We start from the raw sequence: 15,182 nt of genomic DNA on the forward strand, positions 1-15,182 counted from the left end.
ATTCAATAGACAATAGACAATAGGTGCAGGAGTAGGCCATTCGGCCCTTCGAGCCAGCACCGCCATTCAATGTGATCATGGCTGATCATTCTCAATCAGTACCCCATTCCTGCCTTCTCCCCATACCCCCTGACTCCGCTATCCTTAAGAGCTTTATCTAGCTCTCTCTTGAATCCATTCAGAGAATTGGCCTCCACTGCCTTCTGAGGCAGAGAATTCCACAGATTCACAACTCTCTGACTGAAAAGGTTTTTCCTCATCTCCGTTCTAAATGGCCTACCCCTTATTCTTAAACTGTGTCCCCTGGTTCTGGATTCCCCCAACATTGGGAACATGTTTCCTGCCTCTAACGTGTCCAACACCTTAATAACCTTATACGTTTCGATAAGATCCCCTCTCATCCTTCTAAATTCCAGTGTATACAAGCCTAGCTGCTGATTTTTTTTTCCTCTCAGTCCCTTTTTCCTGCCTTCCCCTGCAACCTTTGGCACCCTTGCTAATCTGCAACCTATCAATCTCCGCTTCTAAAATACCCAATGACTTGGCCTCCGCAGCTGTCTGTGGCAATGAATTCCACAGATTCACCACCATCTGGCTAAAGAAATTCCTTCTCATCTCCATTCTAAAGGTCCATCCTTTTATTCTGAGGCTGTGCCCTCTGGTCCTAGACTCTCCCATCTGGAAACACCCTCTCCACATTCATTCCATCTATAAGTGACTTTCCAATTGAGGGGGTGAATTATTTGGGATCTTTTTGGCTCATTTTGGAGTTTTAGGACTTTTTTTATACTCTTCGTAAAAATCATTTTGCTTCAGTAATTGGAAAATATCACTCGATTAGACCAGAGACTTACAATCTCTAAGGGACCAACTGAATCACAATTGCAACAGTCATGAGCATTATGGAATATCTCAGCACTAGTTCTGCCAGCTATTGGATGAAGGTATTTCATGACCTTATTTCTTCATGACGTAGATGGAGGCCATTCAGCCCACTGAGCCTGTGCTGGCCCACTGGTCAATCCCATTCCCCATCTCACTTTCCCTTTATTCTCCTGACATTCCTGCCAACACCCCACACCCCCACTCCCATATTCCACCGCTCACCAACACTAGGGGAACTTTACAGTGGCATCCTGCACAACATTAGGATGTGGGAGGGGACTCGGAAGAAATATTCATGGTCACTGGGAGAAGGTGCAAATTCCAAACAAACAGTTTGGTCAAGATTGAATACAAGTCACTGGAGCTGTGGGACAGCAGTTCTTCCAGGTGGTGTATAGGAAGGAACTGCAGGTGCTGGTTTATACTGAAAAATGGACACAAAGTGCTGGAGTATCTCAGCGGGACTGGAGAAAAGGAATCGTCACCCATCCTTTTTCTCTGGAGATGTTGCCTGACCCGCTGAGATACTCCAGCAATTTGTGTCCATCTTCCCAGATGCCGCCTTGAAATCTTCCTCTGGTTGGAGAGGAATTCACGTGAAGGATTCCTGCTCCTTGTTAGAGATGGTGATGAAGGTCAGCCTTCACCCTGATGTGAAGGAGGAAGTCGTTTAGTCATTCATGCCGGTGTTTCATTCAGACATGCACAAGCGCTGAAGCGAGTCTACTTTCCAATCTTCCAGAAAATGGGTTTAGCACTGATAGCAATCCTGTCAATGCCTCAATGGTTTTCTTTTACTGCACAACATTTCTGAAATCCGTCAGTCTAAACAACTTGGCAAAACCTCTTCACTTTCTTTCGCTGAACTGTGCACGGTTTGGCTCAGACTTTTTACCCCAAATCCCATGTGCCTTTAACGCCACCATGTTTTTCAACCACCTCTTGTCCACGGACATCCATCCCACTGTGCGATTGCTGAGTGGTCGAAACGCATGTTTTGAAAGGCACTTACCTGCATTTTGTTAGTAAAGTGCAAACTCTGCCTGATCACTGTTTATTACCAGCAGGTGAAAAGAACAACTTTGTCTTTCGGACTGAGTTCCACTTAAGTCCAACTTAAGTGGCTCCACTGTGACTCAGAAGCTAAATGAAGAGTCCAAGCACTTTATGGGAATCTTAACTTGATGAAAATAGCACATTGTGGGTTGATTTAATATCCATTAACTACAATTGAACAAAAATCTCATAATCTCGCCTGTGTAGGAAGGAATTACAGATGCTGGTTTAAACCAAAGATAGACAAGCAATGCCGGAGTAACTCAGTGGGTCAGGCAGCATCTCTGGAGAAAAATAATAGATGACATTTCAGGTTGGAACCCTTCTTCAGATTGAAAGAGAATGCCAGCTATTGGATGAACGTATTTCATGACCTTATCCACGCCAGCCATCAATCAGTACTGATTGAGAATGATCAGCCATAATCACATTGAATGGCGGTGCTGGCTCGAAGGGCTGAATGGCCTCCTCCTGCACCTATTGTCTATTGAAAGTGGTGGGGGGGGGGGGGGGGGGTAGGGGTGAACTGGAGGTGAGAAAAGGCCAGTCTGAAGGAAGGTTCTGTCCCAAAACAAGAAAGACACAAAGTGCTGGAGTAACTCAGCGTAGGAAAATAACTGCAGATGCTGGTACAAATCGAAGGTATCACAAAGTGCGGGTCAGGCAGCATCTCTGGAGGAAGGAATAGGTGACGTTTCGAGTCGAGACCATTCTTCAAGTCTGAAGAAGAATCTTGAGATGCTGCCTGACCCGCTAAGTTACTCCAGCATTTTGTGTCCCTCTTTGGTATAAATCGGCATCTGCAATTCCTTCCTACACGTAGCAGAGCGAAGGGCAGACTAGATAAACTTGCCTCTGTGAAGCTTGGATGTGAAATTGCTTTGAGCGGCTTGATCTTATTTAAACGGCCTGCTGCAAGGTGGGCCCCAGGGAGATAACCTAAATATTGTTAATTGGGTACAAATGTATAATAATTAGCAAAACACAGATGGAGAATTAGAGTGTAGAAACAAAGAGCTGCAGATGCCGGTTAATACACAACAGGAGACGCAAAGTTCTGGAGTAACTCAGCAAGTCAGGCAGCATCTCTGGAGAACATGGAGAGGTGACGTTTCAGGTGGCGACTGAAGGAGAAGGATCCCGGCCCAAAACGTCACTGATCGATGTTCTCCGGAGATGCTGCCTGATGTGCTGAACTACTCCAGTCCTTTGTGTCCTTAAGGGAATTAGAACTCTATTAACGAGGTGATCGAAAAGAACCCAGTGCTCAATACAAACTCTATATTATCTTTCCAAATTGATTGAGTAAATTGAATCTTGTAAGTTTAAGCACAGGAAGAAGACGTGGAGTCTACCGAGTCCTCGATGGCCCCCTGCAGTGCAGGCCGGTCAGTACCTTATCCCATTCCTTCGATCAGCATAAGTTATTTTTCTTCAATTACATATCCAATTTCCGTTTACACACCCAGATTTTACACTTGCATCCCCCAACTCTGCAGGCCATGTGTTCAGGAGAAAAGCCACCCATGGAAAAAAAAAGATTCCTTGTAATTTAAACTAGTATATTGATACACAACGGAAACAGTTCCTTCGGCCCACCGCATCCACGCCAACCATCGATCATCCACTCACACCAATTCTATGTTATCCCACTTTCTCATCATCTCCCTACACACAAGAGGCAATTTTATAGAGGCCAAATAATCTGCATATCTTTGGGATGTGCTAGATACCAGAGGGAACCCATGCAGTCATGGGAAGAACGTGCAAACTCCACACAGACAGGACCTGAGGTCAGGTTTGAACCCAGGTAACTGGCACTGTGAGGCAGTAGCTCTATCGACTGCACCACTCTGATGCACTGTTTCACTGTGGTATATGCCCAGTGAAAGTGAATTATTGATATTGTTCGGAGATTTTTCTTTGTTGAAAGACTGCTCAGTAACTGAAAGAACTGCAATCCAAGAACCACATTGACAAAGGCGCAAAAAGATATCTGAAATTTAGATGACACCACTTGTTCCTGTAAATTCTCTAGAACTATATATATTTTTAGTCCTTCCTTCCTTCCTTCTCTTGCATTGTCTCTTACGTTGAGCAGAACACTTTGAGCAGGACTTTGTAGAGAAACCAATGTAAGTGGAGTGTGTAGAAAGGAACTGCAGATGCTGGCTTATACTGAAGATAGACACAAAGTGCTGGAATAACTCAGTGGGTCAGGCAGCATCCCTGGAGAAAAAAGATGGGTGACGTTTCGGGTTGGGACCCTTCTACTTTGAAGTGGAGTGGAGGTAAATGAAGCTTACAGAGGGCTATCCACACACTGTGGGATGAATGGACTCCTGTGCTATATTATTCCATGTGAACAAGGACATCTTTTCTGCACCATGAGCGGACTCCAGCAATGATGTGTGTAGGAAGGAACTGCAGATGCCGATTTACACCGAAGAGAGACACAAAATGCTGGAGGAACGCAACGGGACAGGCAGCATCTCCAGAGAGAAGGAATGGGTGTAGTTTCGGGTCGAGACCCTTCTTCAGACCCTAAAAACTTGAAGAAGGGTCTCGACCTGAAATGTCACCCATTCTATCCAGAGACGCTGCCGGTCTCGCTGAGTTACTCCAGTATTTTGTGTCTATCTCCAGCAATGATGTACAGACTTGAAGGTTAAGTGTGTAAGAAGGAACTGCAGATGCTGGTTTAAAGGGAAGATAGACACAAAAAGCTGGAGTGACTCAGTGGGACAGGCAGCATCTCTGGAGAGAAGGAATGGGTGACGTTTCGGGTCTGAAGAAGGGTTTCGACCCATTCCTTCTCCCCAGAGATGTTGCCTGTCCCACTGAGTTATTCCAGCTTTTTGTGTCTATCTTGAAGGTTAAGGTGTTTGGCAAGTCTCCAGAGTTATCATACACCAGGGAGGTCAACATTAGTGCACATTAGCAACTTAATTAGTTTCCGACAGCAGGTTAATCAGAATTTGGTTAAAATCATGCAAATCTACCACAGTCGTTGCATATGCCAATTTATTATAATAAGCATTAACAAATGTCAGTAATTGTGACTTTGGATCTTGGATGGTAAATGAGCAGATGAGAACTACTCGTGCAACAAAGAGGTGGTGCAGATGTTTGCTTGAATGTTGGCAATGATTACTGCACTTAACCCTGAGGGGAAGGATCCCACAGAGGAGAGAACACAGAGACCACAGGGTGTTGAATGTGGGCAGACTTAACTGAATAAAACAGAATATGATCGAGAAGCTTTTTAATGTTTTCCATTTTAGTTTAGTTTAGTTTAGACATACAGCACAGAAACAGGCCCTTCAGCCCACCAAGTCTGCACCAAAGATAATAGAGCAGAGAAAGATAGACCACTCGACCCTAAAAACCGTAGTACGTCATGGCGCCATTTTAGTAGGCAGAAACTTGCAGAAACATTTAAAAAGAAAAATAACAAAAAACTGTGAATTGATAGATGAGATATATTCTGCATTTTTATGGTATCATCACACATACTGTTCCCCCAAAACACTGATTACACTGCGAGAGGCAGAGCGAACGGCGGGTTTTGCCTACTAAAATGGCTCCTTTGTGTACTACACTTCAGTATCGGTGATTTTGATGGAGTGGTCTATCTTGCTCCGCTCTACTATCTTTGGTCTGCACCGACCAGCGATCCACACACACTAACAATAGGCCCTAGATGTACACCCCAGGGACAATTTACATTTACACCAAGCCAATTAACCTACAATAGACAATAGACAATAGGTGCAGGAGTAGGCCATTCGGCCCCTCGAGCCGGCACCACCATTCAATGCGATCATGGCTGATCATTCTCAATCAGTACCCCGTTCCTGCCTTCTCCCCATACCCACTGACTCCGCTATCCTTAAGAGCTCTATCTAGCTCTCTCTTGAATGCATTCAGAGAATTGGCCTCCAATGCCTTCTGAGGCAAAGAATGCCACAGATTTACAACTCTCTGACTGAAAAAGTTTTTCCTCATCTCCGTTCTAAATGGCCTGCCCCTTATTCTTAAACTGTGGCCCCTGGTTCTGGACTCCCCCAACATTGGGAACATGTTTCCTGCCTCTAACGTGTCCAACCCCTTAATAATCTTATACGTTTTGATAAGATCCCCTCTTATCCTTCTAAATTCCAGTGTATACAAGCCTAGTCGCTCCAATCTTTCAACATACGACAGTCCCGCCATTCCGGGAATTAACCTAGTAAACCTACGCTGCACGCCCTCAATAGCAAGAATATCCTTCCTCAAATTTGGAGACCAAAACTGCACACAGTACTCCAGGTGCGGTCTCACTAGGGCCCTGTACAACTGCAGAAGGACCTCTTTGCTCCTATACTCAACTCCTCTTGTTATGAACATGTACATCTTGGCAGTGTGGGAGGAAGCCACAGATCTCGGAGAAAACCCACGCGGTCACGTGGTGAACGTCCAAACAGCACGCATAGTCGGGATCGAGCCCTGGTTTCTTGCGCTGTCACTGCTGTAAGGCAGCAACTCTCCCGCGACACCACCCTAACTTGCAAGTTTAATAAAGCTACATTTTATTTTCATTGAACTCTCCACCCATTCCCAGAATAGCAAGGAAACATAGGTCTGTTTGTGCTTCAGCTTTTGGCCAGGGGATTTGTTCGTCAATGGCCTTGAGTTGTGGAGTTTATTTCTGGTACAGACAGACTCTTAATCAATAAATTTCCGCAGATCACAAAACATAGGATCAATGCAAATGCTGGTTTAATTCCTCGAAACTCCCTTATTTATTTATTTATTTATTTATTTTTGCACAATCCGCAGGCATTGCCACTTTCATTTCACTGCACATCGTGTATGTGTATGTGACAAATAAACTTGACTTGACTTGAACGTCTACATACCCGTCAGAATTCCAGCTCTAGCAGTCCGGATCTACGGCTGATTGAGGGGTTCCCATGGTAACTGTGTCACTTCCAAATCCCATTAAGAATTAGATAAGAGATAGCCGTCAGTGGAAGTAAAACTGGTGTTGAACTGGCACTCAGCCACGCCTCGTGCCTCTCTGGAATCCTCCCATATAATAAATGAGGCATCACATCATTAATTTACATTATGGCTGCTCGAAGGCTGTCATTAGCTCCTCTGCCGTGCAGCTTTCTGGTAGGGTGGAGACATTGAACATTCCCGATACCATTCCCATCATGCATTCTGCCCGGTACTTATCCACATTGGGATCTGACTATGAACATGAAAAGCAGCCGCGCATTTCACATGGATAAACTTTTGCAGTTTGAATCTGTACAATGTGTAGAGCAAGAGGTTGTGAGCTGACAGCTTGTTTTACAATGAAGCAGAGAGATACAGTTTCCAACCCAGCACTTTTTGCAGTCTCGTTCGTACTGATTGAACAAACTTTGCAGCCAATTAGTTATTTTTCCCAAGCATAGTCTCTGTTGCAATGTGGGGAAGGAGCAGGGGACTGCGCCATCATTTCATAGGGTCTGCAAGGCCAGTTGCAGCAGAAATCTGTTCTGCATAGTGAGCATTAAATGTGCTATGGTGTGGGACGATTGGTCGAAACATTGAGGTGGGTGGAAGATTGGTTGTTTCGCTGCTAACAAAGAACAAGCAGAATGGGTCCATTTCAGAACTGGTAACGTGTAATGAGTGCTCTGCATTTGGTTTGGCACTGGAGCCTCAACTTCCTAAAAATGTATATAATAAATGAATTAGATTGGAGACAAAGTTGGTAAATTTGCTGATGACTCAAAAATAGACAGGAAAATTCAACGGTACTTTATTGTCACATGTCCCCAGGTACAGCGAAATGTTTTGTTTTACACACAACCCGGTAAAATTTAATTGACTTTAATCTACATATAGATTGTGCCAAGCAAATTGGTAGCAGCACTGAGGAGGAGGATTTCCTGGAATGTATACGGGATGGGTTTTTAAACCAATATGTAGAGGAACCGACTAGAGGGCAGGCCAACCTAGACTGGGTATTGTGTAATGAGGAAGGATTAGTTAGCGATCATGTTGTGCAAGGTCCCTTGGACAACAGTGACCATAATATGGTGGAATTCTACATTAGGATGGAGAGTGACATGGTTAATTCAGAGACTAGGGTCCTGCACTTAAAGAAAGGAGACTTTGATGGTATGAGACGGGAATTGGCTAGGATAGACTGGCTTAAAGGGTTGACGGTGGAGATGCAATGGCAAAAATTTAAAGACCGCATGGTTGATACACTTATCCATCCCACTGCGTTAGTGTGCTGTGGTGAGCCTGGCAGGAACACCACAGAAAATAAATAAACCTTATCCTTCTGCTAACACTACTGAATTTACTGCTTGATCATGTGTACATTGCTAACGATATTGATTTTGCTGCTTGATTATGTGTACAATGATGAGACTGACTCTCAAAACGCTCTGCAACCTGACCCCAGCAGCGTCAGTGAAACAGCTGAAACATTCTTGCCCTGGAGAGAACAATCTTGGTGTAATAAATAATGAAAATGTAGGAAGCCCACAAAGACCGACAGAACAACTGGTGTAAGTCTGTGACAGGCAAACAGGAGGCATCAGCAGGAGAGAGCAAGTCGGAGATTGAATTAGAGGATGACAGTGAGAGAGAGAGAGTAAAAGAGAGAGTGAGAGAGAGAATGTGACTGTGTCAGAGGATGAATTGAGACTGGCTGCTGATGGTTTCAGAGTCGAGCAGTAGGGTGACAGAACAACAGTATTAGAGCATGCATTAGTGCAGTGATAGAATGAGCAAGACAGTATTGGTGCAGGGAGAGAGATGGTACCGGAATATGGATTTAGATCAGTCCTGGATCCAGCTCACATTGCTGAACGAACACAAGTAAATAATATTGTTTGGTCTGGCTGACCACAAGCTTGCTGTAATGGGTGCAATTCTCCGTGTTTTGATGTATACGCGAGTCTCTGTTATGTCTGTCAGCTCGGTGTTGTCAGAAGCAGCAGGAACCCAGTACTTACTCCATGGAGGAAGGAGAAGGTACTGTTTGTGCCTCTTGTACGTTTCCAGTAAGCTGTCCTAGACAATTCTGAATTTGATTCAAATGCTTTCTCACAAGTGCAACCAGCCGGTGTCTGAAGAAGGGTCTTGACCCGAAACGTCACCCATTCTTTCTATCCAGAGATACTGCCTGTTCCGCTGAGTTACTCCAGCATTTTGTGTCTACCTTCGGTGTAAACCAGCATCTGCCGTTCATTCCTACACAGTAATGTTATGTGCTGCTCATTGTACTTGGTCAGAACTCGGTGGGCCAAAGAGCCAGGCTCCATGCTGTAACTCTAAACCAAACTGGCCAAGGCTTCTTCACCTGCATTTCAACAGGGCCTTGTTTTTGGATTGTTGTTATAACAGCGAGAGGCTGAGTTACGGTTCCAGCGTGTTGAAGCAATGGAACGATGTGATGAGTTCTGGAGGGTTTTTCAGCCTCCAGAAGCAAGCAGAGGATGATGGCCCTCAGACTGAGATGCAAGATTGAGATGGTGGCATCTGGTGGGCTGCTGGAATGGTCGAGAAGTGGAAGCTGACTTCTCATTTGTTTAGATAGACACAAAAAGCTGGAGTAACTCAGCGGGTCAGACAGCATCTCCAGAGAAAAAGGAATAGGTGACGTTTCCTGTTCCTTTTCTCCAGTGATGCTGTCTGACCCGCTGAGTTACTCCATCTTTTTGTGTCTATCTAAACCAGCATCTGCAGTTCCTTCCTACACATTTGATTAGTTTGGAGCTACATGCAAAAACAGGCCCTTCAGCCCACCGAGTCCACACCGGCCAGCGATCCTAGTGTGTGTAAAACGCTTACACTGTTCTGCACACACTAGGGACAATATACATTTATACCAAGCCAATTAACCTGCAAACCTGTACGTCTTTGGTGTGTGGGAGCAAACCGAAGATCTCGGAGAAAACCAGGCAGGTCACGGGGAGAACGTATAAACTCGGTACAGGCAGTTCCCGTAGTCAGGATTGAACCCGAGTCTCTGATACTGTAAGGCAGCAACTCTACCGCTGAATCACCCTGGGGTCGGGTGTCCTGGAGATGCAAACACGTTCTCCCTCTTCCTCTCCTCTTGTCTCCCTTTTCTGAAGATGTTGGTATTAATATTGTCAAGAGTATTTTATTGTTATATGTACCGAAAACAGAGTAATGAAATTCTTACAGATTTGTAAGCACAGTACTTAGTTATAATATAATAAGCAAACAAAAAAAATCAATGAATAAAAATACAATATAGTGCAACAAAACACAAGATCTTAGTCCCTAGTGCAACCCAAGCAGTTCAGAGATTAGTTGGGGTTCATAGTGTTCAACTGAGTTGGTTGCTGAGAAGATGCTGTTTACTGGTGTTCAATTAGTCAGTGTGGATGTGTGGGGCCAAAGGGCTGGAGTCATTGAGTGATACAGTGTGGAAACAGGCCCTTCGGCCCAATTTGCCCACACCGGCCAACATGTCCCAGCTCCTAGTCCCACCTGCCTGCGCTTGGTCCATGTCCCTCCAAACCTGTCCTATCCATGTAACTGCCTAACTGTTACTTAAACGTTGTGATGGTCCCAGCCTCAACTACCTCCTCTGGCAGCTTGTTCCATACACCCACCACCCTTTGAGTGAAGAAGTTACCCCTCGGATTCTTATTAAATCTTTTCCCTTTCACCTTGAACCTATGTCCTCTGGTCCTCGATTCCCCTACTCTGGGCAATAGAGTGTGCATTCTGTGCTCTATGACTCCTCGTGAGTTTCCTCATTACATGAGCTTTGTTTATACGTGTAGTCTGACTCTGTGGATCACCCAAGGCACTGATTCCGTGGGATCACTATAGCACGCTCTGATTTAGGTCAGGTTTTCAGCAGCCAATGATCCTTATAAAGTTGCACGAGATGCACCAAACCTTAGCTGCGGATGTGCCCTTATTCAAGCCAGTGGTTGAAGTGTAACCACTTCATCGCACAAGTAAAAGAGCTAAACTGCCTCTGGGAAATAAAAAGTTCTTCAGCGCATTCGATTTTTGAAAGGAAACGACAATTTGGAGAGAGAGAAAATGATAGGTTAGCAGCAGAGTGCGGGTGAGATCGGTGTGTAGAATGGAGCGTTGGCTTGAACCCGAGTGGAAATGGGGGCTCGAGCAGAGTGTGTGTGAGCGGGCAGAGAGAGGACAGACAGCTTCTGATGGCATGGTGCACTTCAGACCACTCTGCGAAAGTCACTTTAAAGCTTTTAAGTAAAGATGTCCAAGCAGTTCCATTGGAGCAGAGCAATTTCTTTGTGAGTTAATCACTATTTGCAAACCCGCATCCATTGATTTATGTTTGGTAAGTATATAGAAGGCAAAAAAACATATCTGTACATCGCATGTGGTTTAGTGATTATCTCCGATTCACTTTCTTTTCTAGAGAGAGAAATGTTGAACCGACTCATGTTGACTCGAGTACATGCAATGAAAGAGCTCCATCTACAGGTACAGCAAAGAACCACCAGCCAACCCAAAATTATTAGAATCTCCCCACCAATTCTTCCTTTTCAATTTAGTTTTAGTTTTTTTTTAAGGTACAGCAAGGAAACAGGCCCTTCGACCCATCAAGTCCACACTGACCTTCCATCACCCGATCACAGTAGTTCTGTTTTCCTACTTAGTTCCTCCACTCCCTGCAGACTGGAGGCAATTTACTGGGCCGATTAACCTACAAACCAGCACGTCTTTGGGATGTGCCGGGAAACCCGGAGCACCCGGAGGAAACTCACGTGGTCACAGGGAGAACATGCAAACTCCACGCAGACAGGACCCGAAGCCAGGATCAAACACGGTTTTCCGCTGCTACGAGGCAGCAGCTCTAACAGTTGTGTCATAGAGTCATAGAACGTGGAAACAGGCCCTTCGGCCCAACCTGCCCACACCGACCAACATGTCCCATCTGCACTAGTCCCACCTGCCTGCGTTTGGCCCATACCCCTCCAAGCCTGTCCTATCCGTGTACCCGTCTAATTGTTTCTTAAATGTTGCAATAGCCCCTGCCTCAACTACCTCAAGCTTCAAGTGTCAGAGAGAAGAGGATGTGATCATTCAGTCCCTTGACCCTTTTTCATCATTCATTGAGACCAAGCCCAACTCCATATACCAACCATCTCCCCATATTCCTTACTGTCTTGGGTTGACAACTGGTGTTGGGTCATATCTTTTAAAATAATTAGTTGCCATTTGTGAGAGTGGATTCCAAATCCCTGCGAGTTTCCTGAATTCACTCCAATTTTTCAATGTTGACCTTCACACCCCAGCTTGTGAAAAACGCTTTCTGTCCGTCCAGCTTCTTAGTTCTTATGAATACCTTGAAAAATGCAGTCAGATCACTCAATAACCAAAATCCGAGAGGATAATCCCAGGTTAAGTCTGTGCACCGGAGAAAAGACTGATAAAAAGCTGCCAGACCTAGGTGGAATTCAATCCTCCTCTGAAATCCATCCCTGCGATGCAGTTGAGCTGAAGGCAAGAGAGTTTAATAAAAACGCATTCACACATGCGTCGTCGTGGCTAGCCCTCGAGGTCGAGGATGTTGGTGGACGTTCCGATGTCAGAACGAAGACGCCTGTGCGTGCGTTTGTTTAACGTGTACTTGATGTTGCACTCCAAGAAGCACACGGTCCTTCACAAATCAATCAACTCATTCCAATGGCAAGGGAACCAAGACGATCGGAGCTGATAGATCTGTTGCAGCCTTCATCCGCCTTCACAGCCGTTGAGTTCAAGATAACTTTGTCCGCCTGGTCCGCCGTTGGGGTTTAGATTTAGATTTTAGATTTAGATTTAGAGATGCAGCGCGGAACAGGCCCTTCGGCCCACAGGGCCCGTGCCGCCCAACGATCCCCGTACATTAACACTAACCCACACACACTAGGGACAATTTTTTACATTTGCCCAGCCAATTAACCTACATACCTGTACGTCTTTGGAGTTGGGAGGAAACCGAAGATCTCGGAGAAAACCCATGCAGGTCACGGGGAGAACGTACAAACTCCGTACAGACGGCACCCGTAGTCGGGATCAAACCTGAGTCTCCGGCGCTGCATTCGCTGTAAGGCAGCAACTCTACCGCTGCGCCACCTTGTGTCTTGTAGGTTGGATCGTTCTTAGTCTGGATCCTCATCCTCGACCTTACCTCCATGGGTGGCCCTACCAGAAGCTAGTGATGGGGGCAAGCCTCTTCACCACAACAAGGTGAACGATCCCAAGAGGACACAAGCGTACCATTGGTGTGCATATGTGTGTATGTGTATCCACACGGCGGTACAGGCTTGTGCATGAATTTGAAGGATGATGTGTGCAAAATGTAAGGAATAAGTGAACTAAACGACGGCTTCTCCCTGGTGCTCGGTGATATTTAAGGTCAGGCATTCCAAACATAAATGCACTTTCCAGTTAAAGTTTAGCAGGTGTAAAAGTACCCCTCGATGAGAGGGATTGCAACGGTTTGTGTTTTATGTCTTTGAAGAGTTTTAGAACAGATTCAAGGCAGGGAAAAGGCATTATAATAATCACGACTGTACGATTGTGGCATCTTCCAAGCCAGTCCAATGATGGAATCACCAAACAGAATTTTCACTGGACAGTTTTGTAACTAATCGTTCAGTTATATCCATTGAGGAGGTGGATTATATTGATGTCATCAGTTCTGTGCTGCAGCCACTCAAACTAATTCTATTTATTCTTCCCATAGTCACCATCAACTGGACCAACCTGTTGCATGTTCTCCCTGTGACCACGTGGGTTTCCTCCGGGTGTTCCGGTTTCCCGCCACATCCCAAAGACGGGATTGTGCCGGTTTGTAGGTCACCAATCTTTCCCCAGTCCAGATTCCACCAGCCGTCTGAGAGCAATGGGCAGTTTTCCTCCGAACCTCCCAGCCCACATCTCTTTGAATGTGGGAGGAAACCCTCATGGTCACAGCGGAAATGTCCAAATTCCACGCAGAAGTGAACTGGGTTTTATTTATATTCCATGGATTTACCACACTGTATTTTCCTTAATCGTTAAACCATCATCTGCAGTATGACAATGACTACTTTTCAAAACAACGTGAATGATTGTAAAAAAAATCTACAGAGGTCCTGAAAGAAGGGAAATGTTTGGTCCATTTTTTTTTCCAATGATCGATAAAACAAACAAGAGTTAAAGTAGTTGGAATTTGGAATTCACGGCCTGTAGATATGGTGGAGACAGGTTCCAGTGTGGTTCTTAATAGGGAGCTGGAAAATAAATGGTGAGGAAAACCCTTCAAGCCAACGGAGAAGATGCTGGTGGGCTGATCTAGTGCATCGCTCTAGTGGAGAGCTGGCATCATCACAATGGGCCGAATGGACTTCGTTTGTGGTGCAATCATCTCATGATTCTGTGTATCTAAAAGCAGATTTGTTAGATGACCCTTGTACACCAGATGGTGGGGCCTTATATGTGTCATGTTTGCCCATTGAGGCCAGTTCATTGGCTATATTTAAGAGGGAGTTAGATGTGGCCCTTGTGGCTAAAGGGATCAGTGGGTATGGAGAGAAGGCAGGTACGGGATACTGAGTTGGATGATCAGCCATGATCATATTGAATGGCGGTGCAGGCTCGAAGGGCCGAATGGCCTACTCCTGCACCTATTTTCTATGTTTCTACATTGACTTGCTCTTGTAATCCATGGCTTTCATCACAAACAAACAAATGCAGTACATTACAGCTGCCAAACCCAGTTCAGATGGTGGCATCACAAACTCGCAACCTGTACCCTGAGGGCACCAGGTGCATCATGGGAACACCGCCATCTGCAGGCTACCCTCCAATGGCGCACCATTAACTCGGCTTGTACTCGCTGGAATTTAGAAGATTGAGGGGGGATCTTATAGAAACTTACAAAATTCTTAAGGGGTTGGACAGGCTAGATGCAGGAAGATTGTTCCCGATGTTGGGGAAGTCCAGAACAAGGGGTCACAGTTTAAGGATAAGGGGGAAGTCTTTTAGGACCGAGATGAGAAAGTTTTTTTTCACACAGAGAGTGGTGAATCTGTGGAATTCTCTGCCACAGAGGGTAGTTGAGGCCAGTTCATTGGCTATATTTAAGAGGGAGTTAGATGTTGCCCTTGAGGCTAAAGGGATCAGGGGGTATGGAGAGAAGGCAGGTACAGGATACTGAGTTGGATGATCAGCCATGACCATATTGAATGGCGGTG

The 15,182-nt window shown here is 45.3% G+C and overlaps 1 protein-coding gene across 1 annotated transcript in view; it reads left to right on the forward strand.

Moving 5' to 3' along the window:
- The window catches only part of cdh23 (cadherin-related 23), a 694,191-nt gene that overhangs the window by 468,985 nt on the left and 210,024 nt on the right, over positions 1-15,182 (forward strand). The window lies entirely within an intron of this gene.

This window comes from Rhinoraja longicauda, chromosome 35, assembly GCF_053455715.1.
Source record: "Rhinoraja longicauda isolate Sanriku21f chromosome 35, sRhiLon1.1, whole genome shotgun sequence".
Taxonomy (NCBI): domain Eukaryota; kingdom Metazoa; phylum Chordata; class Chondrichthyes; order Rajiformes; family Arhynchobatidae; genus Rhinoraja; species Rhinoraja longicauda.